The 24,622-nt window shown below is 33.2% G+C and overlaps 2 long non-coding RNA genes across 3 annotated transcripts; both read right to left on the bottom strand.

The window, feature by feature from the left end:
- Nucleotides 1-4,942: 4,942 nt before the first annotated feature.
- LOC120078018 (uncharacterized) lies at nt 4,943-15,158 on the bottom strand. Of its 2 annotated transcripts, none has more exons than XR_005481890.2 (2): nt 14,736-15,158; nt 4,943-5,469 (listed from the first exon to the last, which is right to left on the bottom strand). It is a non-coding gene; the product is annotated as an uncharacterized LOC120078018 (long non-coding RNA). The 2 variants fall into 2 exon arrangements; XR_016529508.1 differs by lacking the exon at nt 4,943-5,469 and adding an exon at nt 7,462-7,934.
- Nucleotides 15,159-23,060: 7,902 nt separating this feature from the next.
- LOC150035876 (uncharacterized) lies at nt 23,061-24,416 on the bottom strand. The gene is made up of 2 exons (XR_016529769.1): nt 23,870-24,416; nt 23,061-23,688 (listed from the first exon to the last, which is right to left on the bottom strand). It is a non-coding gene; the product is annotated as an uncharacterized LOC150035876 (long non-coding RNA).
- Between the last annotated feature and the right edge of the window lie 206 nt (nt 24,417-24,622).

The raw sequence follows: 24,622 nt of genomic DNA, 5'->3' as shown, positions 1-24,622 counted from the left end.
GTACTGACTCTAAGTCTTGAACAATCGGGGCCCCGCCTTCTCATGATAGAGAAAGGATTTGATTCATAGAGATTATGAATCAGAATTGTTCATTAGAGGATCAATAGGAACTTAAGGAATAAGATGTAGTCACAGGGGTAAAATGATATTTTTGACCTAGTTGTGATTACGAACAATCTATGAAAGATCAACTTACTGATTATGGTTATTAAGTGGACATAAGATATCTACAATGAGGGGAGTTCAACTATGGGCTATAGTGAAGTGTCCCATTAGTTAACGAATGGGTGTTAGATCGGACTAATGAGTTTAGCCGATTAATCTCGAATCGTTGGAGCCCATGATCTGTAGATCCGCGAAGTCCTCCTGCTAGTTCGTAAATGGATAAACTTTAGGGTAGCTTGAGAAATATATTTAAAACGTTCAAATTAAACGAAACAAGAGAATAAATATTTAAATATGACTTAAATATATAAAGATGATTATTGTGAAAAAAATTAATTTAATATTTGATATTAAATTAATTTAAGAAAATCAAATTTTGAATTAAAATGATTTAAAATCATTTTTGGTTTTAAAAAAAAGAATGGAAATTCATTTGCATGGTTCACAAAATGGAAAAAGAGTTTTCTCCATTACCATCATCTTTATGCTCACACAAAATGTATTATCTTTTCTACTTTGATTCTCCAAGCATGAGCTGCAAGCTATGCACTCCATCTCTTTGCATGTTCATCAAATATATAAAAAGAATATTGGAGTTGTTGGAGAGGGGATAATACAGTATTTCAAGAGAAATTTTTCTAAAGAAGAAGCTGTCTTTTTCAGTTAGGCTGCTATGAGTTTCTCTTGTTTCTTCACATCTTCAAGCTGTTCTTGAGTCCCACAACTCTGCCTAAAATTCCAAGAGCATAATAGGAAAGGCTTTGTGGTAGTTCACGTTGATAACAAGTAAAGACAACAACTGAACAAACATTTTCTTGGAGAGTTCATCAAAGGTATATTCTGAAAACCCATTTTTTGAGAAGAGCATGCTTTAGTTTTTGCTAAAATTAGTGAATTAGAAATCTTGTGGATCCTTGATACTTTCGCTACATGTTGTTTAACTCTTTCAAACCCAACACAACAAATTGTCACTAATGAGTCTGAAACATGTCAGAAGCGTGGTAGACTAATGGGTTCCAAAAATAAAAATCATCGAAAATGAAAAATAATTAATAGTGAAAAAGACTTGGTTAAGGATGTAAATACCCATGAAGAAATCCTCGATATGACTGGTGAAAAAGGTTAAATACCTAAAGATAATAATGAGATTTTAATAAACTATGTCATGATAGAAAAAAGATCGAATCGAATTAATGTAATTATTGACAACATTTTTGCATATAATGTTGCTTTTGATATTATATCTGAAAATGAGAATCCTGAACCAAAATCTATAGAAGAATGTCAACGTAGAAAAGATTGGCTTCTGTGGAAAGAAGTAATTAGGGCAGAATTAAACTCATGTTCAAAACGTCAGGTTTTTGGACCAGTAGTCCGAACACTAGAAGGTGTTAAACCTGTGGGATACAAATGGATATTTGTGAGGAAGAGAAATGAAAACAATGAGGTCACAAGATATAAAGCAAGACTAGTTACACAAGGTTTTCACAAAGACCTGGTATTGCTTTTGAGGAGACATAATCTCCGGTGGTGAATGCAATTACATTAAAATATTTAATTGGCTTAACTGTGTAAAAAAGTCTGGATATGCATCTTATGAATGTAGTCACAACATATTTATATGGACATCTTAATAATGATATTTATATGAAGAATCCCAGAATGATTTAAGGTACCTGAAATATATACATCAAGTTCCCGGGAATTGTATTCAATAAAGTTATAAAGAGCATTATATGAATTGAAACAATCAGATCGGATGTGGTACAATCATATAAGTGGATATTTATTGAACGAATGATATCAAAATAATCCAATATGTTTGTGTGTTATTATAAATAAATCACAATCAGGATTTGCTATTATAATTTTATATATTGATGACTTGAATATAATTAGAACTCTGGAAGAACTTTCAAAGTCAATAGAATATCTTAAGAAAGAATTTGAGATGAAAAATCTTGGAAAAACAAAATTTTGCCTTGGTTTGCAAATTGAGCTTAGCAGATGAAATATTTATTCATTACTCAACTTATACAAAAAAAAAAATGAAAAAAATTTATTTGGACAAAGCACATCCATTAAATATTCCAATAGAAGTTCGTTCATTGGATATAAAGGAAGATATATTTCAACCTCGAGAAGATAATGAAGAACTTCTTGGTCTTGAAATACCATATCTTAGTACTATTGGTGCACTTATATATCTTGCTAATAATACAATACCACATATTGCATTTTCAATAAATTTATTAGCTAAATATAGTTCTTTTCCTACAAAAAGACATTGGAATGTAATTAAGCGTATACTTCGTTGTCTCCAAGGAACAAACGATATAGGTTTGTTTTTTTCAAATAAATAAAATTTTGATCTAGTCGATTATGCAAATTTTAGATATTTATCTGATCCACATAAAACTAGATCTCAAACAGGTTATCTGTTCACATGTGGAGGAATTGCTATATCATGACGATCGGTGAAGCAGACTATGATGGCCACTTCCTCAAATCATGCTGAAATTCTTGCAATTCACGAAGTTAGTCGAAAATGTGCATGACTAAGGTCAATGACTCAACACATTCGTGAAACATTTGACTTGTCTTCTAATAAAAATCTTCCAACAATATTATACGAAGACAACACAACTTATATAGCCTAAATCAAAGAAGGATATATTAAAGGAGATAGAACAAAACATATTTCACCGAAGCTTTTCTACACTCACGATCTTAAAGAAAATGACATCACTGTACAACAAATTTGTTCAAAGAATGATCTGGCAGACTTATTTACAAAGACATTACCAACCGCAACTTTTCGAAAAATTGGTGCACAACATTAGAATTCGACGACTCAGAGATCTTAAGTGAGGTTTTTATGAGGAATAATAAATATATTGTATTATTTTAAGAGTATATATTATATGAAATATGTACTCTTTTTTCTTCACTAGGTTTTTTTCCATTGGGTTTTTTCTAGTAAGATTTTAAAGAGGCATATTTCATATAATATATGAACATCTAAGGAGAAGTTTTATGAATATTATAATAATAAATAGATATTCATTGCTTAGTATCTCAAAAACTATGTGTCACACTTTATATTGTTTATATGCCTTATAATTATTCATGCTTAGTGTCCATACAAATCTACATCCTACTTACCACTTTTTCTATAAATAGTGTCATTTGATGAATCTTAAAATTACACACCTATTGAACAAATTCCATACAAATTGGAAAAAGTAGAGAAATTTGAGAATTTTCTCATTTCTCATTATTTTATTTTATTTTATTTTACGTTTTATTTATTTACTAATTTTTATTTTAATATTAGTTTATATTTTATTACTATCTGTGTTCTCGTTGTGCTCCTCAAATTCACAACATTTACGTGTTTTTTTTTTATACTTACCTCAATTTCTTCTATTATTTATAATCTTGAACAAATAATCATAAATTAGAGATAGTTAGGAAAAAGATATTATGATCGAAAATTTCTCTTACGTTTACAACATCCTCCAAAAAAGAATTAATAAATAAAAATCAGGATAGATAAGGAAGACGAATGTAAGGTCGAAAATTTCTGACGTTTACAACATTCTAAAAAAAAAAAAAAAAAAAAAAACACAGAAAAAATGAATTAAAAAAAAACAGGGGTAATTAAGGAAGAAAAATGTATGGTCAAAAAATTCTCAAATTGACAACATTATCTCGACTTCGGGGAAGAGAATTGCTTCTCAAACTATGTTTCTAAAAGCAAACAAATTTTTTGTAGAAGGAAGATGCCATTTGCCAAAAGTGTCAAGAGGACCATATTGAAGAGGTGTGGGAACTTCATCATTAGGGAAGTCCAATATAATATCATCAAATTCTTTGTTATTCATCATTTAATTTTGGTACAAATATTTTGTATTTAGTTTCCATTTCATCATGTTAGAGTTTTAGTCAAATTCTGAGTTTAATTTTAATTTAGTCTCTAACTACATTTTGAAATATTACAATTTTACCATTATTATTCAAGTTTTATTTCAATTTGTTAATGTCTATTAATTAATTTAATAAGAGTCAAAAGAATAATAATTATTTTTCACTATTTTTTCGTCACCATTAAAATTAAAATTAAAATTTCACTTAATAGTTATTTTAAATTAGTTAATAAACTTTAATACTAAAGATGAGAACTGATAATTTAAGCTAAAAGTGCAAATCTTGAAATTTAGGAACTAAATTGAAACAAAATGTATGTTGAAACTTGGAGAGAAAATTAAAATCAAACTCAAAACTTTGAACTAAAAATGTATTATTAGAAATAAGTATGATTGATTTGGAGCAATCTTATGTGTGGGTGACATTCTGATAATTTTTATAGGAGTCGCAAAGACAACATAACGCAAAAAAAATGTTGAGACCATCAGGTGCCAACATAAATTTAATACCATAATTTACACAATAGTTAAGTTACTTTAGGGTTGTTTTCAAATATAGGAAAATATCATTGTTTATAAGTGATAGACAGTGATAGACATTGACATTTTACTATATTTAAAAATATTTTTAACAATTTTACCATTTAAAACAATTATCCATTATTTTATTTATTTATTTATTTTATATGTAAAATAAATATTATCTAACACAAAACAAAACTTATTACACACGATGTGACAACAATTCCAAGAACCTTAGAGATAAACACAATAAAATAAAGCACGAACAGAACACAAAGTTTGGTAACTCAATTCGATGCAATACCATCTACGTCTAAGGGACAGTGTTCTTAGGAAAGATAATTTCACTAATATAAAGTCAAACGATTACAACGTTGTGCTTATCTATAAATAAATAACAATTACAATAACACACGAGTAGCTTTACTTCGTGAATGATCACTTAGACTTGCCCTAAATGTGAGATCCCCTCTCAATGAAACCCTAAGTGTGAGAATATTAGTGAACGATCACTTAGTTTTCCCCTAAGTGTGGACTCTCTTTTAATGAACCTTAAGGTCCCCCTTCGGTAAGCAGCCAGGTTGAGGTTGATCCAAGCACATTGTGAGGTTGTTATATTGCCTCGAACGATGCACCAATCCTTTGAATCCGGTACCAACGGGTATCATCCCTCCCCTAGAACAACGTTCTCTTTCAGACCTTTCAACCAGGAGAGCGACTTTTGCTAAAACTCGAGCTGTTTCTTACATGAGATTCCCTCTCACCAAGAACTTTTATCTTTCCACCTTTAAATGAAAACCAGATCACTTGGAAAACTTCGATTCTCCCCAAGTATGAGAATCTCTTGTAAGACCTACATTAGAATCACTCAAGACCGACGATAGCAAAAGTCTCACAATCACATGGATTGACACACTTGTATTTTTCACATCAACACAAGATAACGACTCGATAATACTTCAAAACGACAAACACTAAAAAGAGTATAACAAACTCTAAAATAGCATTGTTGGAATGCATTGAATTTAATTGTTGGCACTCCGAACAACCAAGTACGAGGATCTCGCTGTTTGATGTAAACTCTCTAACCTTATATAAACTCTCTAAGCCTAGAGGTGTCATTTGATGTAATTTTCTGAAAACATTCTCGCTAATAATACTGTTCTCTCTCTGCTCGTGGACGTAGCTAACACATCGTTAATGAATCACGTATATCTGTGTGTTGATCTTCTCTATCTCTTCGTTCATTTTTGTGTTCTTAATTGTTGATTTCGTAACAATAGCAAAATGGAAAAGAAGAACCAACCCTCAACATAATCTATAGAGCCTCAAAAAAGGAAATAAATTTGTGATAAAAGATCACACGAATCAATTTTCTAGATACGAAAAACATAATTTGTCAGGAATAGCATTCATAGGGACATCTCGTGTAAGATACCTCAAGGAACACTTGGTATGACACATCTTGAGAAAAATGTCATAACATCTCTAAAAAAATATTGCCAACACCAAATCTCTAACAAATATGTGGGAAGCCTGATCATGTGGGTCTAGTTTTGTCAATTTATTATTATTTTTTCTTGGATCACTACAGTAGGGAGCTTGTATGTTTGGTCTCAATCGATTTCATCAACATAATAAAATAACAAGAATTATTGGGAAACCATGGAACAATGACCCATATGGGGGTAGTAATAACCTATGCTTTGCTTTTACTCTTTTAGGCTAATAATTACTAGACAATGTTTGAGTAAAGATGCAATTATCTTTTAACCCTTCCACTTTAATCACAAACAAAAAATTGGAAAGTATTTCTTTTAGACAATAATTTAGAAGAGTTTTTCATGCAAAAAAAAAAAAACGATGATTTGACAATAAAGTAGAATACACAAAGATGATGGTAACTTATAGAATGCACCTATATAGTACTTTTCAACAATTAGTCTTTCGACCACCTTTACATTAATTAATGGAAAATTTCATACTACTACTATAGTATGTATTGATTGCACTCATATTTTGACAGGTTATTAGATGATATATTATTTTAATTCATTAGTCCTACATTATTTTAAAATCCAATTTTTGAACCACAAGATTTGGAAAGATTCCGATTTGAAATGAATTTATTTGTTTGGATGCAAAAGAAATTCAAAGAATTTGAAATGAGTTATGATTTCAAATCTTGTTTTTACCATAACAATTTTCCATTTAAATTTGGCCGGATTTGCAAGGATTTCAATCTTTAAAAAATTTGTTTCCCATTTGGCCCCTTCTTCATTCACAGTCCATATCTATTGATCATTTCTTTCAAACTCAAGCTCATTTAATCAAACTAAAAAATAACCTACTCAACCAAAATAAAAAAAATATAACAAAGAATCAGAATCTTCATATCTGGAAAAAAAAATGTTGAGATTGAGCATCGAACTACTTCAAAGAACAAGCCAGTTTTTCCCTCCTTACTCGAGGTTTGAAGGCAGGACATGGATGGACTAGCACCTCAAAATCCAGCATTTGGGGTTATTCAGCATTAATTTTTAACTCTCAATATTACTCTTCCAATATCAAGTATGGAAGTTTTTTCTTTTCCTACTAGGATGACGAGTAGAAATGGTGAACGGTGTACATAAGTTATAATGTGAAATTGAGGGGGTTGGGATTGATACCCTAAATCTCGTGGGTCCTGTAGTTTGTAATTGTATTGTACAAATAATTTATTTATTTAATAAAATATGAGGTATTTTTATTCGACATTTAGTAACATTTACCCACAAAATCAATAAACAAACACCTAAAGTTATCTTCTGTAACTTAAACATGTATGTAGAGACATATAGATGGATTGTGTTTAAGTGATAACTTTAATTAATATGACCCGCTATATAGATGTTACAATTATTGTAAAGTTCTATAAATGATTTGATCATAATTGATTATGTAGAGACATGTGAGTGGATGTGTTCTATACAAAAGGGTTTTTATAAGATGGACCACGAAATGAATGGTCTCATTATATAACATCGTTAATAGTAGAGATTTACATTCTACAAGGATGACCATAGGTGACATGACCTGAATCCTGAATAAGTTGTGAATTCCTGCCGATGAAGGCAATCCTTTGATTTGCATGAGTGAGATTAGCCAATTCGCCGACTCAATATACCTACCATTTTGGAAATTCGTCTGATTGGGAAGTTGGAAACACAGCTACACAAGACAAAATTCACTCATTCCCTAATGTCGAGGTAAATAGATAAGTTTCTCTCAGAGTTAATTCCAGGACTTGAACGATGTGGTGTCACGCGCTCTCTTGGCCTGAAAGGGGTTTGGTCATAGTTGGACTATGACTTATTGTTCATGAGAGGGATCAGTGGTACTTAGGAGTTAGATGTAACTACAGAGGCCTACTTGTACTTACGAGCAATTTATGAAAGGCCATCGCGCTGTTGATTGGTTATATCCAATGGACACAAAAATATATTTGTAGTGTGAAGAGTGCAACTGTCGATCTTTAGTGGAGTGACCAACAATTAATGGAAGTTGGGTAATTTAATTAAAGGAGTTTAATTAATTATCTAAGTACCATTGGAGCTTTAATCTACATTGACCAAGAGCAAACTGAAAAGTCAGTGGTTAGCGACAGTCTGAGCCCAGAACTGACACCGCTCGATCGATGATCACCCTTAAGAGAAGTTCTAGTAGACTACCTCTCACATGAATAGGTGGCTACCCAGATCTCCCAACCGGCAAACGTAGTTAGAAAATTAGACACCCAATATGAGAAACTTCATTCCCGACCTATGTCCAATGTGTGCAATGTTAGTGCCATCTCTGCTATGAACTATGTTGAGAGCCTCGAGGTGCCTGTTGACGAGTTAGTTGAGGTTTTAAGTGAAGAAATAGGTGCTGATAATGTTGATGAGCAAATTGCCAGCTTGCCCAAAAAATGAAGTATAACATTTGATCCACCTTAAAATTTGAAAGTTGATGTCCCTCGTGCTCCTTTCCTTGGGAGGTTAGCTATTGCTAAGGAAGTTGTGCACAAAGAGAGGTGAAATCTATCCAGTCTTCTAATGAAAAGAGCTCTACTACAATGGGCAAGAAGGATTAGGTTGAGGTTTCTAAAGAAGAAAAGAAAGAAGAGATGGTCAAGTAAAAGGTAGTCATCCCAAGTAACATACCTATTAAGCAGGAAGACCCATGTATGTTTTACGTGCCTTGTCAGATAGGCATTAGAAAATTTGAGCAAGTTATGCTAGATTTAAGGTCTGCTATTAATATTATACATGTTCCTATTTTCATTAAATTTCAGTCTCATATCCTGCACTCACATGATATTTTGGGCAGTTAACTAAATACTCTATTGTTAGGCCATTAGTATTTGAAATGGTATTTTTTACCCAGATGTAAATACGAACAACCTGTGAAGGATCGACTTATTGATCATGGTTAAATCAAGTGAACAGAAATATATATACAGTGAGAAGAGTGCAACTAATCGACTTTAGTGGAGTGATCCAATAGTTAATGAATGTTGGTTAATTCAGTTAAAATAGTTTAATCAATAAATGTCAGATCGTTGGAGCTCATAATTTGTAGGTCTATTAGGTCTCCTATTAACTCATAAAAGGATTAAACCTTAGAATAGTGTGATGAAAAAATTTGAAACGCTTAATTATTAATTATATACGATATAACTAAACATTTAATTATCCAATTAAACGAAATTAGAGTGTGAAAAATATTTAAATATGATTTAAATATACGTGAATAAGGATTCATATTAGGAATTGATGGGTTAATAATTTAATATTTTATATTAAATTATTTTGATTAATTAAAGTGTTTAATTAATTAAGTAATTGAATTCATTTCATTTAAAATTAAAAAATTTGTGGTGGTCTACAAGCGAAGAGAAGATTTTAGCTAGAGATTGGATAAATTGAAGAGTTCTTCAAAGGTAGTATTTTCTGAAACCCATTTATTTTGAATTGATCTTTCATGCTTTAGATCTAAAATTAATGTAGTTAGAGTGCTTAACATTCTAATTGCTTCTGCATATTGAATGTCAACACCATCACACTGGATGCGGGCCATTTTGTATCTGATACAAACTAAGTGATCTTGAATCATTCATATGAAGACATGAGTGGGGACACCCTATGCAATGAGTTTGCATAAGACCAGACCACAAAATAGTCACTTTTACTTCATAATGTCGTTTATTGTTAAGATTGACTATTTCAATACGATAACCTATGTAATGCAATCTTAATCATGAGCTAACTATGAGCTTTTATTTATTTGGGGTTATCTTTTAATCTGCACGGGTGAGAGTGACCCAAGTTCGCCAACTCAATATGCCTACCATTTTAGGGATAAGATCGTGTAAATAACTGGGGACATAGTCTTGCAAGATGAAACTCACTCTTATCATGTTTGGGATAGTAGATAGGTTTATTCTCTTAAATGCTGACTCCGAGTCTTGAACAAGAAGCTCCATCCTCTCATTGGCACGAGAGGGACTCGATTTGGTGGTTGGATCACAAAATAATTGTTCATTAGAAGATCAGTGAGACTTAAGAAACAAGATGTAATTACAGGACTAAAACAGTAATTTTGACCAAACTGTAATTATGAACAACCTGTGAAGGATCATCTTACTAATCATGGTTATATCAAGTGGACAAAAATATATCTACAATGAGGAGAGTGTAGCTATTGGACTATAGTGGAGTGTCCCAATAGTTAATGAATGTTGGTTGACTAGGTTAAAGAGTTTAGTTGGTTAATCTCAAACCATTGGAGCTCATGATCTGCAGGTTCATTAGGTCCCTCTCCTAGCTCATATCGAACTAAACCTTAGAATAATGTGATGAGAAAATTTGAAACCTTCAAATCTTGTTTAGGAAGCAAGCGTTAATTATATTCGAAGTGCTCAACGTGTTATATTTGAAGAGTTGAAAATATTTAAATATGATTTAAATATTGTACACATAAATAGGGATTCATGATCAGAATTGGTGTTTAATTATTAATCTAACATTTGATAATAAATTAATATTATTAATTAAATTGTTTGATTAATTATTTAAAATTAATAATTAGAATTAGTTTTATTTAAAATTATGAAAAATTCTTTTTAAATTTTGAATTTTTGAAACTAAAGAGTTAAATGTTTTTTTTTTTTTTTTTTTTTTTTTTTTATGACAGTGGGTTTATCCCATTTTTCCCACTTTAAGATACCTAATCCCACTTGATTTTTGATGAAATTGGTGTCACTTTGAGAGGAAATTGAATTTGCATGTTTTCTTCTTTAAATAGAAGAAAAATTCCTGAAATTGGGGTTGGATGGCTAGCTTATGAAGCTAAATTTCTGTCTCAAATTTAAACAACACTAAAACTCTCACAAACCCTTTTCAACTTCAATTTCATCACAAATTGGATCACACAATTCGTTCTAAGGTCGGAAAATAGTACGGAAGACTCTAGATGTGGTCAACGAAGTATTTGTGATAAAAAATAATAAGAGGATTGCTACAATTTTGAGCTACACTAAGGTTTGTACATCAAACTCTATTTTTCGAGTTTTTAACAAGTATGCTTAATTTTTAAAATTAAGTTAATTAGAGTGCTTAAGATCCATATTGCTTCTACACTTGCATGTTATTTACTCTTACATCAAGAAGAATAAACCATCCTTCAAAGGTCAAAAAATTCAAATCATTGATGAAATGTTATACTTGCCACAAATAGGGTCACTTCAAAAGAAATTGCCCATGAAATAGAAATGGAAACTATGGAAGAGACAAAGAAGGTAGAAAAGACAAAGAATATGGAAGAGGTAGGTAACATGAAGATGGAGATGTCTCTATTGAGGAAGATGCATTTATTTTTTTCAGAGATGCTAGTTGCCATTGAGGAAAAAGTCATGAAACAGGATGTGAAAAATTTGAAGGAAGACTGGGTCCTAGACTCAGGATGTACCTACCACATGACTCACTCAAAAGACTGGTTTGTGACTTACAAATCAAGTGAGGAAAGAGCTGTTTTATAGGAGATGATCACAATTGCAAAATTGTGGGAACTAGCTCAGTTGGTTTGAAACTTAAAGACAATAGGGACATCCTCTTGACAAATGTGAGACATGTCCCTAACCTTAGAAGAAATCTAATATCCATTAGGATGTTGGATGACCAAGGGTGTTCTTTCCATGGGAAGAATGGACAGTTCACAATTTCAAAGGATCCTAAGACAATTTTCACTAGTGAAAAATTCAATGGGCTCTATTTCATAAAGAATGTTGTTTCTTCTAGCTCAACTCTCATTGTGCTGTTTCACGTCAGTGAAAATGGCTTGAATGAATTGATGAAACAAGGCCTATTCAAGAACTATTGTGAACAAAAAGGTCGAGATATTGTGAACATTGCGTGTTTGGAAAATCCAAAAGGCTGAAATTTTCAAAGGGAGAACACTCAACCAAGGCTATCCTTGAATATGTTCATGCAGACTTATGGGGTCCATCAAGAACACCTTTATGGAGTGGTTCCGGGTATTTCTTATCCATTATTAATGATTATCTAGGAAGAAGACATAGACTTTTATGTTAAAAACTAAGGATCAAGCCTCTGATCGATTAAAAGAATGGATGACTAGAGTTGAGAATCAAACTAATTGTGAAGTTAAATACTTGAAAACTAATAATGGAATGGAGTTCCTAGGGTAGCATGTTCACTGATTTTTGTATTAAAAATGGTATTACAAGACATAAAACAGTTAGCTATATTCCCCAACAAACTGGTGTAGCTGAGAGGATGAATAGAACTATCATGGAGAGAGTTAGATGCATGCTTTCGGAGGCACAACTATCTAATATTTTTTGGGCTGAAGCGGTTGCTATCGCCACTTTCACTATAAATAGAAGTCCTTGTGTGTCTATCAATTTCTTAACTCCAGGGGAAAAATGGACAGGCACTCCACCTAATTTGTCTTTTCTAAAAACTTTTGGTTTTGTTGGCTATGTACATGTTAGATAGGGCAAATTGGAGCCAAGGGCTGTCAAGTGCATGTTCCTAAGCTATCGGGAAGGAACAGAGGGCTACAAACTGTGGAATTTCGATTTGAAGAAGAGTATTATCAGTAGAGATGTAACCTTCAGAGAAACAGAATTCTATATGAGGTCAGGAAAAGAAAAACAGCCCATGAAAGAAACTGAAGTTGCTGGAAATAGAAGCTTAGAAGTGGAGATTTCAAGTAAATCAAATGTTGTTCCTAAACAAGATGAAGCTTTTGACAATTCTCATGAAAATCCTAATGAAGAAAGGAAGTTGATGATCAATCCCTTGATCAAGAAGCAGTAGAAACTTAAGAAGACTTGACCAACTACACTTTCTCAAGAGATAGACAAAGAAGACAAGTGAAAGTACCTGCTAGATATGCACAAGTTAATAGTGTAGCTAATGTGTTGAATACAGTTGAAGAGTTATGTGAAGAAGAACCTAAAACGTATGAGGAAGCCTTGCCAAGGGTCAGTGGGATTAAAGTGGAAAAGAGCGATGGATGATAAATGGAGTCATTGCACAAAAATGAGACTTGGACCTTCACACGACCCCCAAAATAGAAAATAATACCTTATAAAAGAAGAAGTCAAGTATAAAGCAAGGCTAGTGGCAAAGGACTTTATAGAAAAAGAAGGCATAGATTACAATGAAATCTTCTCACCTGTAGTCAAACACACATCCATTTGAGTACTTCTAGCAATTGTAGCTTGTTATGATCTAGAGTTAGAGCAGATGGATGTGAAGACAGCTCTTGTACATGGAAAGTTAGAAGAGTTGATCTACATGGAGTAACCTAAGGGTTATAAGGCTAACAACAAGAGGAAGTTAGTTTGCAAGCTTGAAAAATCACTCTAAGGTGTAAAACAGACTCCAAGATGTTGGTATAAAAGGTTTAATGACTACACCACTAGTATTCAATTCTTTCACAGCAGCTATGACCCTAGTGTATATTTGAGAAAGGGAAAAGGTGATGATTTAATAGACTTGTTACTCTATGTGGATGACATGTTGTTAGCTGGAAAATCCTTGACAGAACTTATGAAAATCAAGAAGCTCCTCAACCAAGAATTCGATACAAAAGACTTGGGGTTAGCCAAAAGAATACTTGGGATGGAGATCTTGAGAAATCTGAAATTTTTGTTTGTCAGCATGATTATGCAATGAAAGTCTTGAAGAGGTTCAACATGGCTACTGTTAAAGTTGTGTTAATGCCCCTTGCTCATTTTAAGCTTTCTAAAGAAGACTCTCTTAAAGATGAAGAAGAAAGAAGCCAAATGGAAAGAGTTTCTTACTTAAATACCACCGACAGCTTGATGTATTTGATGATATGTTCAAGACCTAATTTAGCTTATTCATCTAGCTTAATTAGCAGATTTATGAGTGAACCTGGAAGGACGCATTGGAAAGCAACAAAGTGGATGATGAGATACTTAATTGGATCACCAAGGAGAGGACTCTTTTATAAAGGATAAAGAAGTCAAGACTTCAGGCTTCATGGCTATGTTGATGCTGATTTTGCAAGGAACTTAGACAGAAGAAGGTCCCTGACAGGCTACACTTTCCTATTGGAAAACAATGTAATCAACTGGAAATCTAACCTACAATCAATACTAGCCTTATCTACTATAAAGGCTGAATTTATAGCAGCAAAAGAAGCAGTAAAAGAAGCTACATGGCTACAATGCCTAATTTCTGGGCTAGGTTTCAAGCAAAATACAATAGATATACTCTGTGATAATTAGAGTGCCATTTATCCCAACAATTTCATGAACGAACAAAGCATGTACATATAAAGACGCATTTTATCAGAGATGCAATTGAAAAAGGAGTGATAAACATGAAGAAAGTCATCACAGATGAAAATGCAGCAGACATAAAACTAAAGTTGTCACACGAACCAAGTTTTAGCACTGTTTAAGTTTGCTCAACTTGGCAGATGTTCCAGATGCTTAAAGCTTAAAAAGGAAAGCAGCAGTTTCAAGGAGAATTTGTTTCAGGGGGAAGAATTGTTAAATCTGAAACCAACTACTCCAACAAATTGAAATTAGTTTCTTACCTGATGGTTAAAACAAAATTAATCTCCACCCTTGATCTCCTTATACAACTCAGAAAATACATGAAAAGAAGAAGAAAAGGAAGGTATTAAAGCTGTATAAATACATGCATTCAAATGAAGGAGAGTGAAAAAAAGAGAGTGAGATTCATTTTTGTAATCTACAATTGAAATTTGAAATTTCTGCTAAATAAAGAGTTTTACCTGCTACTTTCACAGTGGATGTAGGTGTTTAAACACTGAAACACTATAAATCCTTGAATTTCTTCTTCTTCTCTTTGATGTGTTCTTCCTTTTGCCTGCTGGTTATTTGCTTTGTTCTTCATCTTCTTTGAGTCATCTGAAAGAGCTTTTCCATCTGCATGACTAAAAGGAGAGAAACGGGAGATTGCTTTAGTTTGAGTGTACAAATTGGCAAAGAACGAAAAGAAGTGCAATAATTTACCTTGGCAGTGACTTCACATGGGAGAGAGAAGAAGTTTTACTAATTCCTTTTGAATTTTTCTTTTCTTTCTCAACTTGGGCCCACTCTCATATTTACTGCACAATTTATTAATTGTTATTTTAATGAGACAACTTTTCTAACATGAGAGGAAGAAATTAAAAGGAAAAAACAAGTTATGTGGAATGCATCGTTATTATCTCATTTAGATTCCTTTACAGATCAATATGAATTTGAAATTCAGAAAATAATTCATTTGTAAAATATAGCAAATCAATTACCAGATACATTTATAGATGCTAAGAAGGTAATTAAATCTCATATACTAACTGCAAATTTCCCATGAAAAATTGATATCTCAGTACAAAAAGTTATCACTAATGAGTCTAGAAGAGGTTAGAAGAGTGGTAGACCAGTGGGTTTCGAAGATAAAAATCCTCAAAAAAGAAAAATAGTCAATAGTCAAAAGGACTTGGTTGAGGATGTAAATACCCATGAAGAAATTCTTGACATGATTAATGAGGAAGGTGAAATACCTAAAGATAATAATGAGATTTCAATAAACTATGGCATGACAGAAAAAAGATGAAACCGAACTAATGTAGTTATTGACAACATTTTTTAGTTTAATGTTGCTATTGATATTATATTTGAAAATGAGGATCCTGAACCAAAATTTGTAGGATATGAGAATTCACAGGTTCAAAAAATGGATGACTAGAGTTCAATAATTTCAACTCTAAATTCACTTTACCTCTTATGAAGATGTGGTTGTCTGAGAAATGCAATCTCTGGTCCCAAATTACTGGTTATTTTAAGTCATGGTGGAAATCAATTCCATAGTTTGAGAGGGGGGTTTTGTTCACAAGTGCTCCACTTGTAGCTACATCGATACTACTTTTGTTCTGTTGTAGTAATCTCTTATAAAAGTAGTGAATCAGGAGATGATCTGGGATCTGATGATTGGGGAAACGAGCGTAGAGGCGCTTGAACCTCTCCCAATACTCGTTGAATGACTCTACATGCCCCTGTAGGGTGCTGTAAATCTCTTTCCTTATTCTGATGGTTTTAGATGTTGGGAAAAATTTATTTAGAAACCTTTTCTTCATCTCTGTCCAAGTGGTGATGTACCTTGATTGAAGACAGTACAACCAGTCCTTCATGTCATCCTTCAGAGAGAACGGGAAGGCTCGTAGGTTGCGTTGCTCCTTAATTACATCATGAGGGTGCATTCCACTACACATGATGTGGAAGTCCTTCAGGTGCTTGTATGGATCCTCACTTGTATGTCCAGAAAAAGAAGGCAATAAGTTAATAAGATCAGTTTTGAGTTCAAAATTACCTGTGGTCTTAGGATAAGTGATGCAGAGGGGCAATTGAGTAAGGTCGGAAGCTGAAAGCTCTTTCAAGATGAGCTCTTCAGGTTGTGCCATCATCCCTTGTTCAAACTCCTCTTTAGAATGCTCTTCTTCAAATGTGCCTTCAACACAGATTTTCTCTTCTAAAGCTCATCGTTCTCTAACTTCTTTTCTTCATCTTCTTTCATCCATACCAAGCTCTGCAAAATACAACAAAGAATTTCATGATGGAACTCTAAATAGAGAACTAGTGAGCGAAAGTGGATTGTTCCAAAGCCCATTGAGAAAGAGCACAAACAATTACAGTCTAACATAAGAAATTATGCATAACGAGTAAATTACAACATGTTTCTTTTAAAATAAATACAAAGGGATCGAATATAATACCTTTGAAGAACTCTTTCTTCACGTATCCCTCGATCGTTCAGCAACGCATCCAACAACACGAACTTGAATGCAATGATCAAAACTTGATCTCAACGAGCAACTGGATGAACTTCAAGAACACCACCACAAGAGTTACCTTGGTATTCTCAGTATGAGAATCTAAGAGTTGTGGGCTCTGTATGACTTTGGATAGAGGAATGGAGGAGGTGAACGATCAAGTATGCGACAAAAGAAGGAAGTCTATCATATAGGATTGATACTCGATCGTGTAGTAAGAAAAAGCCTGTCGTATTAGACTTGCTATTCGATCGTATAGCAACGAGTAACTACCGTATAGTAAACTTGATACTTGATCGTTTAGTCTGAGGCTATCGTTTAGTAAAACTATTTTACTCGAGAGTGATGTTTTTGTGAGAATGATTCGAATGATGAATCATCATCTGATTTGGAAAACAATTTTCCTTTTTTACCTCACAATTACCATAAACCACAAATAACCTCCCACTAAAGTCGGTTATTAAGAAAAAGAATAATTAATTATCACATAATTAATATATTATAAATAAATATAATAACTAACTTATCATATTATATTTATAACCTATAGTTTTAATATTGCATCATATGTAACATATAAACCATAGTTCTTTTTCTATTTTATGACATTTAATATAAATCATATTTATATTAGTTCCTCCAATCAAATAATGTATCAAATACATCATATTAATTATATCATATATAATTGAATCAATTTAATTATATCATATATAATCAAATTTCCTCTTGTTAATTTGAACACTTCAAACTAACTCAAAATCTTATTCTCAACTTGAACTCATTTAGTTACCAAGGGGACCTTATGGACCAGTAGCTTGTAGTTCCAACGGTACGTGAATAACTGACTAAACTCTTTAATCACGATATCTACCATCCGTTAACTGTCGGATACTCCACTAAAGACTGACAGCTGCACTTTTCACACTACAAATATATTTCTATGTCTATATAACCAATCAAAGTGTGATGACCCTTCACAAATCGCTCGTAAGTATAGTTGGACCAATTTACCATTTTGTCCCTGTAGTTACATCTAACTCTTTAAGTACCACTAATTTCTCTAATGAACAATAAGTCATAGTCCCACTATGACTGAGTCCTTTCTTCCTAAGAGAGGGTGTTGCCACTATGTTCAAGACCCGGAATTAGTCCTTATAGGAGCAATTTATCTACTTACCTCTACTTCGGGGAAGGAGTGAATTCTGTCTTGTGTAGCTGAGTTCCCAGCTCCCCAATCAGATGAATTCCTAAAATGGTAGGCTTGTTGAGTTGGCAATTTGGCTACTCTCACCCATACAAATCAAAGGATCGCCCTCATGAGCAAGAGTTCCCAACTCACTCAGGATTAAGGTCATGTCACCTATGGTCATTCTAGTAAAATGTAAGTCTTAATTATCAATGGCGTTATATAAAGAGATTAATCATTTCGTGGTTCGATCTTATACAAACTCTTTATATAGGATACCCCTGCTCGCATGTCTCTAGATGAATGGTCAGGATCAGACTATTTTGTAGCACTTTACAACACTTGTAACATCTACAAAGCGAGTCGTATCCACATTGTCACCAGGATAAGATATTTCTCCTTTATCCATCTACTACAGATCATTTAGGTTATTACTTAAGGCATGATCCACTTGTACATCTCCACATACATGCTTAAGTTACATAAAATAACCACGGATGTTAGTTTATTGGATTGAGTAGATGCTTATAAAATAACACTTATTTTTATTAATAACAATATGTTTACAGAATGTTTACAAACTACGAGACAACCAGGAGATTTAGGACACCAATCCTAACAATCTCCCACTTGTCCTAAAGCCTCGGGAGACTAATTTATAATACAAAACAGTACAAAATATAATAAATTAAGGCATACTCTATACTCCAGTAACATATCCCACTTGCCCTAAATAAGGTGCCGCATATCCTATAGACCTCTCTAGATGACCCTCGAACACTTTAGGCGTGAGAGCCTTTGTAAATGGATCAGCAACATTGTACTCCGACGCGATCTTCATGACGATCACATCACCACGATGCACAATCTCCCGGATCAAATGATACTTCCGTTTATGTATTTGCCTTTTCGGTGACTTCGAGGTTCCTTAGAATTTTCCACAGCCCCATTGTTATCACAATAGAGTGTGATTGACAAAGACATATTTGTAACAACTTCCAAATCAATAAGAAACTTCCTAAGCCAAACAGTCTCTTTAGCAGCTACGTATTCGGCTTCCATAGTGGAGTCCACGATGCATCCTTGCTTGAGTGAGGATGTCAAAATTACCAAACTACCGTTGAGGGCAGTGCTGCAACCCTCCATTGACCCTTGCGTGACGCTGAAAGGCCGTAAGCATTGATTTTGGGATAAGCAATCAGTGTCGCAACGTCAGGCCAACGCTCCAGCTCGACGCTGTTGGACAGAAGCAAACAAACAGGGCAGTGTTGCAACACTCAATAGGGGCATTGCAATACTACGAACTCCAATGAACGGGTGGCTTCTGCTCGCACGCAATGCATCGTCATAGCAGCGTTGCACCTCTCCTTCGATGCTTGAGGTCTGAGTCGACAACTTTGAAACACTTTTACTAGCATTGAAACGCTGCAATCGTTTTACAAATAGAAGGTTTTGGTTTCCAACTGAAGGTGTGAAGAAAATTACAAAAAGGGAGAAAGATTTCGGTCTGCGATTGGAACGATTTCTGGACGATTTTCCACCAGATTCCTCATTCTTTCCTCTTCATTCATTAATCTTTTCCATATGTTCTTCATCTTCCACATTTTTGTTATTGATTTGAGGAAGATGCAAGGCTAGGCAATTTCTTTCTTGGGTTTAGTTGAATGTTCAATTTTTTGAAGATTTTTATTCTAATTAATTATACCGAATTCTATGAACTCTTGGGTATGATTTGGTTTATTTTTAATGGAATGTGATTGAATTGATCTGACAAATTGATTTTATTAAATTATTGTTTGCAAAATCTTCATGGCGTTGTACATAATTGTTGATTATGTTGCAGGAATTAGGATTGCATATGTAGGCTAAAATTGTTTCTGATCTCACTAATGTTTGCCCTAGTTTAATCTTGCCCAAATAATCATGCTATAAGATTAGGCTTTCCAACTTGTAGGATGACACAATACATGAACTTTTTCCAAATGCAATTTAGTTTTTGCTTGGATTTTGTTAATAAAGAAAAGTTTTAAATTAATTTAGGGCCAATTTGATTTAATATCGACTTTGGCTAATTGGGTATTTGGTGCGAAATAGGTGTCAGTAATTCTATCTTACCAAAAAAAAAAATGAAATTTATAATACTCTAACTACAACTAGAACTAACACGTAGTAATAGTAGAGGAAGAGGTCGATCCCAAGAGGACCGCTATTAATTGGCCTAAAATAGACTACTTGAATTCCAAAATGCAAAATATTAAATGGGGGTTATTTGTTTTAAGAATTAGAAACTAAGTGCAAAAGACAATAATTGATATAGGAAATTTATTGATGAGAGAAATAAGAGAGATTGTGAGATAAGATTAATTGTAATGAAATCTTGGGGATTTTATATAAACTAGGCAATTCTATCATTGACTTAACAAAGAATCATGCAATTAGATTATTCAATATTTCATTAAGAATAAATTCCTAATGGCCTAATTAGCTAATTTCACAATTAACCCTAATCTAGGTCTTAATTGGACATTTCACAATTAATCAAATTGTGTTAAACTCATGGGCTTTCTTAACTATTCCAATCTTGAAATCAAAAGACTGAAATTCAAGATTGATTGCATGGATGTTTTGAATTAATAGATTCTTTAAAGAAAAGAGGAAAAGAAGTCCACATTTTATATAAGACTACTAATTCTTGCAACCATAATTACAATTTTGTTATAGAACCATGTCATTTTTGCATACAAAAATTGATTAATCTTGAGTCGTCAATTCAATCTTAATCCATTTTATTTTAAATCTCAGCAAGAACATTCAAAATAAAGTAATTACATGAAAGAAAATTTAAGGAAAAATCTCAAGAAAATACCAATTTACATAATTCCCCAAGATAAAGGATTACCCACTCATGGATGATGAAATTCTTCAAGTAATCTATTGATAGATGCATATTAATACAAAGTCTGAATATAAATCGATCGAATCTCACAAAAAATTACAAGAATCACTCTTGGAAATTTGAAGTCTCTCTCTAAAAATGAGTTTTTCTTCTACGAAGTTTTCCCTCTAAAAATGATCTCTCATAAAAAGAAAATGATATCCCCTCTATTCTGCTGAAGAGCTGAACCAAAATTTATACATGCAGCATAGTATCGTGAGGCATCGAATTTTTGCAGTTTAAAAAGAAGCGAGCTTTCTGACTTATACTCGATCCTCGATGCACGATGATACTTTACTCGATGCTCGATGTTGGATGGTCTTTACTTGATAGCTTTTACTCGATGGAATTTGATGATACTCGATGAAAAATGAATAAGAAGAAACTCGATAGTACTCGTTGACTCGATGGTTGATTACTCGATGATATTCATTGACATTTCCTCGATGCATTACTCGATGGAATGAAATATAGAATACTTGATGCTTGATAGCCTTTTATTCGATGATATTTGATGGTATTCTGCTAAATACTCAACGATACTTAATTACTCAACAGCCTTACTCGATGACATTCTAGGTATTTACTCGATTCTCTTCAATTTGTTGATTTTCTTGGTCTTTTTTTTTTTTAATCTTTTTGGCACGATTTTCTTGTAATGACTCCTAAATGCCCCGGAGACCATTTTGCCTACAAAATTATCAATTAAAGCAAATAGTCAACATAATTTTGGGGGAATTAATATAGAAAATATACATCATTTAAAAACCTAACATTGAGTTGTTAGTATCTCTAATAGGTTATGGAGTTCACAGATTCGATGCAATTAATTAGCATCTAATGATTGAAATTTGAGATATAAACTAAACCCAATACTCTTTTTATTGATTTACTCCAACCCAATTATGTGCTCATTCTCGTTCAAACTTCTTTTCTTTGCATGTCTACTTTTTATTTCGTTTCTTTCACAAAAAAAAAAAAAAAAAAAAAACCAAAACCCCCCTTGTCACATGGAATTCTTTAATCAACCTAGCTAATCAATAGTTTTCCTGTGGATTCGACCCCGTTCTTATTACTTTTACTGTATTTTTGGTATAAGTCTTAGGATTGGCAAACATATTTCTTTTGTTCGAGTCAATGATTGAATGCAACAACGTTTCTATTAAATCTAACAACGAAAATCGGGTCATACAAAAAAAGAAAAGTTCAAGAACCAACAAAGAACTGAAAACCCTTAAAAAAATATATTTGGCTCCCCGACAACAACACCAATTTGGTCGGATCAGATTTCGTCACCCGATTCTAGACCAAATAATTTAATTGTATCCATTCAAAATAATGTAGTAGTGATAGCATGGGTCGAACTCAGGAGCTGTTGAATTTCTTAGTTAAATGGTTTTTAGTCCAAGGGTAACCAAAAGAGGGAGTTTTGTGAAATTTGTTACAAATAAATTTAAATGCATAAAATAAAATAAAATGTTGAAATTCAATTTGAGAAACCCTAACTCGAGTTGTGACGGAATTCTCCTATTAAATGTATTCGATCATAAAATTCTCACTACTAGAGTCAAGTAATTGTTTATACCTAGCCAGTTAATTCATCCTAAACAATTAATTAGCCCAATTGAAATCAATGAACAACATGTAAATTCAACTTGGCCTAATTGCATTAAGAACTAGGGCAAATTTAGGCCGAACATCTAACAGGAACAACCTTAATTAAATATTCATTTCATCCGATTCTAGGTTGGTTAGAACAATACTTCTAAATGATTTGCAAGCTAACCCAAACCTATTGTTTTTAGTTGATTAACACAAGATTAAATGTCACGTATCAAATGTCAATCAAAAGCGATAATTAGAAAATTCCCAAGCGTCCAATAATATAATCATAAACATTCAAGAATAGAATTGAATCTGACAATTATAATAAACTAATTTGAAAACTTAAGAATGCATAGGTAGAAAAATCATAATTTGAAGCTAAAAAAGATTACCTTAGCCCATAATATTCATGAAAAGTACCAAAGAATCCTCTTGATACATTCTCAAACTAAAAAGAGAAGAAAAGATGAGAGAAATCGATGTTGAATTGGCTGAAGTCGGTAGAATGGCAGAACTCTTTTGATAATCTAACCTAATTCAGAAAGAAATTGATTTATACTACAAGTGCAACATTGCAACGTTGAGGACAACATTGCAATGGTCCAACTGGAGCATAGACCTCAGGCATAAAAGTAGTGTCGTGACGCTGAAGGGTTTGGCCGTGTGTGCATTTCTTCAATACGTCCATCAAACTTCGTAGTGTTGCAACGTTGATGGCAGCATTGTGACTCTCTCATGCATTTTCAGCTACTACCTTGCAGCATAGCGCAAGAGCGTAGGGCGAGCGATGTGACGCTCTAGCAATGCGTTCAATCTGTCCTTGAGCGTAGAGCTATGCTCTTCAGAGCGTTGCAATGCTTCAATGCAGGGGCATTTTGGTAATTTTTTCTTTGAAGCCCAGATGCTTAAGTTAACTCCAAATTACTTCAATTTAACCTCGAATAACTCCAAATGGTCGATTCTACCTCTTACGTGTCCAATACCTATAAAATAACATAATAAACACATACAATTCAAGAACAATTTCAAATTAAGATAATACATTTTTTGTGCTATCAGTCGCAATTAGGCATAAACTTCAATACATCCAAAACAACAATTAACCTGTCAATCAAAACCTCAATACAAAACACATCCATAAAATTGCTATAGAGAAAACCATACCCCAACTTTCCCAGGAATAATGCAATGCCGAATCATCAAATTCGCGGTCCCATCAGGCTTCGTCTCCAGTTTTGCAATAAAACCCCGAAGAATACAAGAAAAATCACGAGAAAAAAAAAAACCATTGATCCTTTCTCAAATAGAAAAGAAAGTCAAACAAGAAAAAATGCCCACATGGAGATGAGCACGTGCAATACTATCAGACATGGTTGAGTATGTATGAAGAAATTGGAAAAAAAAAATAACCCAGAACAAATCTTCGACTTCTGAATCAGGAATTCATAATCGACGACAACGATGAAGATTTTAGAGAGAGGGGGAGAAAGTGAAACTCGCAAATGAAGCTTACCAGCAGTGGCAATAGGCGACTGATGAGCGACATGGTTAGTGATCGATGGACAAGCGACATAACGACGATGGCAAGCAACCATCGATTGATCAAATTTCTTGAGATTGGAATGTGAGAGCAAGAGAGACAACTAAGAAGGGGGTTTAGGGGAAAGATGTGCGTGAGGAGGAAATATATTTGAGGGTACAACGGGAATACAAAAAATAAAATAAAATGAAAATTTGAATTTATTGTTATTTCTACAAAATCTAAAAAAACCCAAGTTGCATTTGTAATTCCCTTAATTAGTTTTGCCACCCATTATAATTTCCTTTTTACTAACCACTTTTATTATAATGATCTGACTAATTTTACATATTATCAACGCCCTTCAATTAAAAGGTTGCCTTTACTTTACTTATTAT

The sequence above is a fragment of the Benincasa hispida genome, chromosome 5, assembly GCF_027475165.1.
Source record: "Benincasa hispida cultivar pf3 chromosome 5, pf3_genome.v1.1, whole genome shotgun sequence".
NCBI lineage: Eukaryota > Viridiplantae > Streptophyta > Magnoliopsida > Cucurbitales > Cucurbitaceae > Benincasa > Benincasa hispida.
Note: the sequence above shows the minus strand (reverse complement) of the source record. Positions and strands in the feature narration are given on the sequence as shown.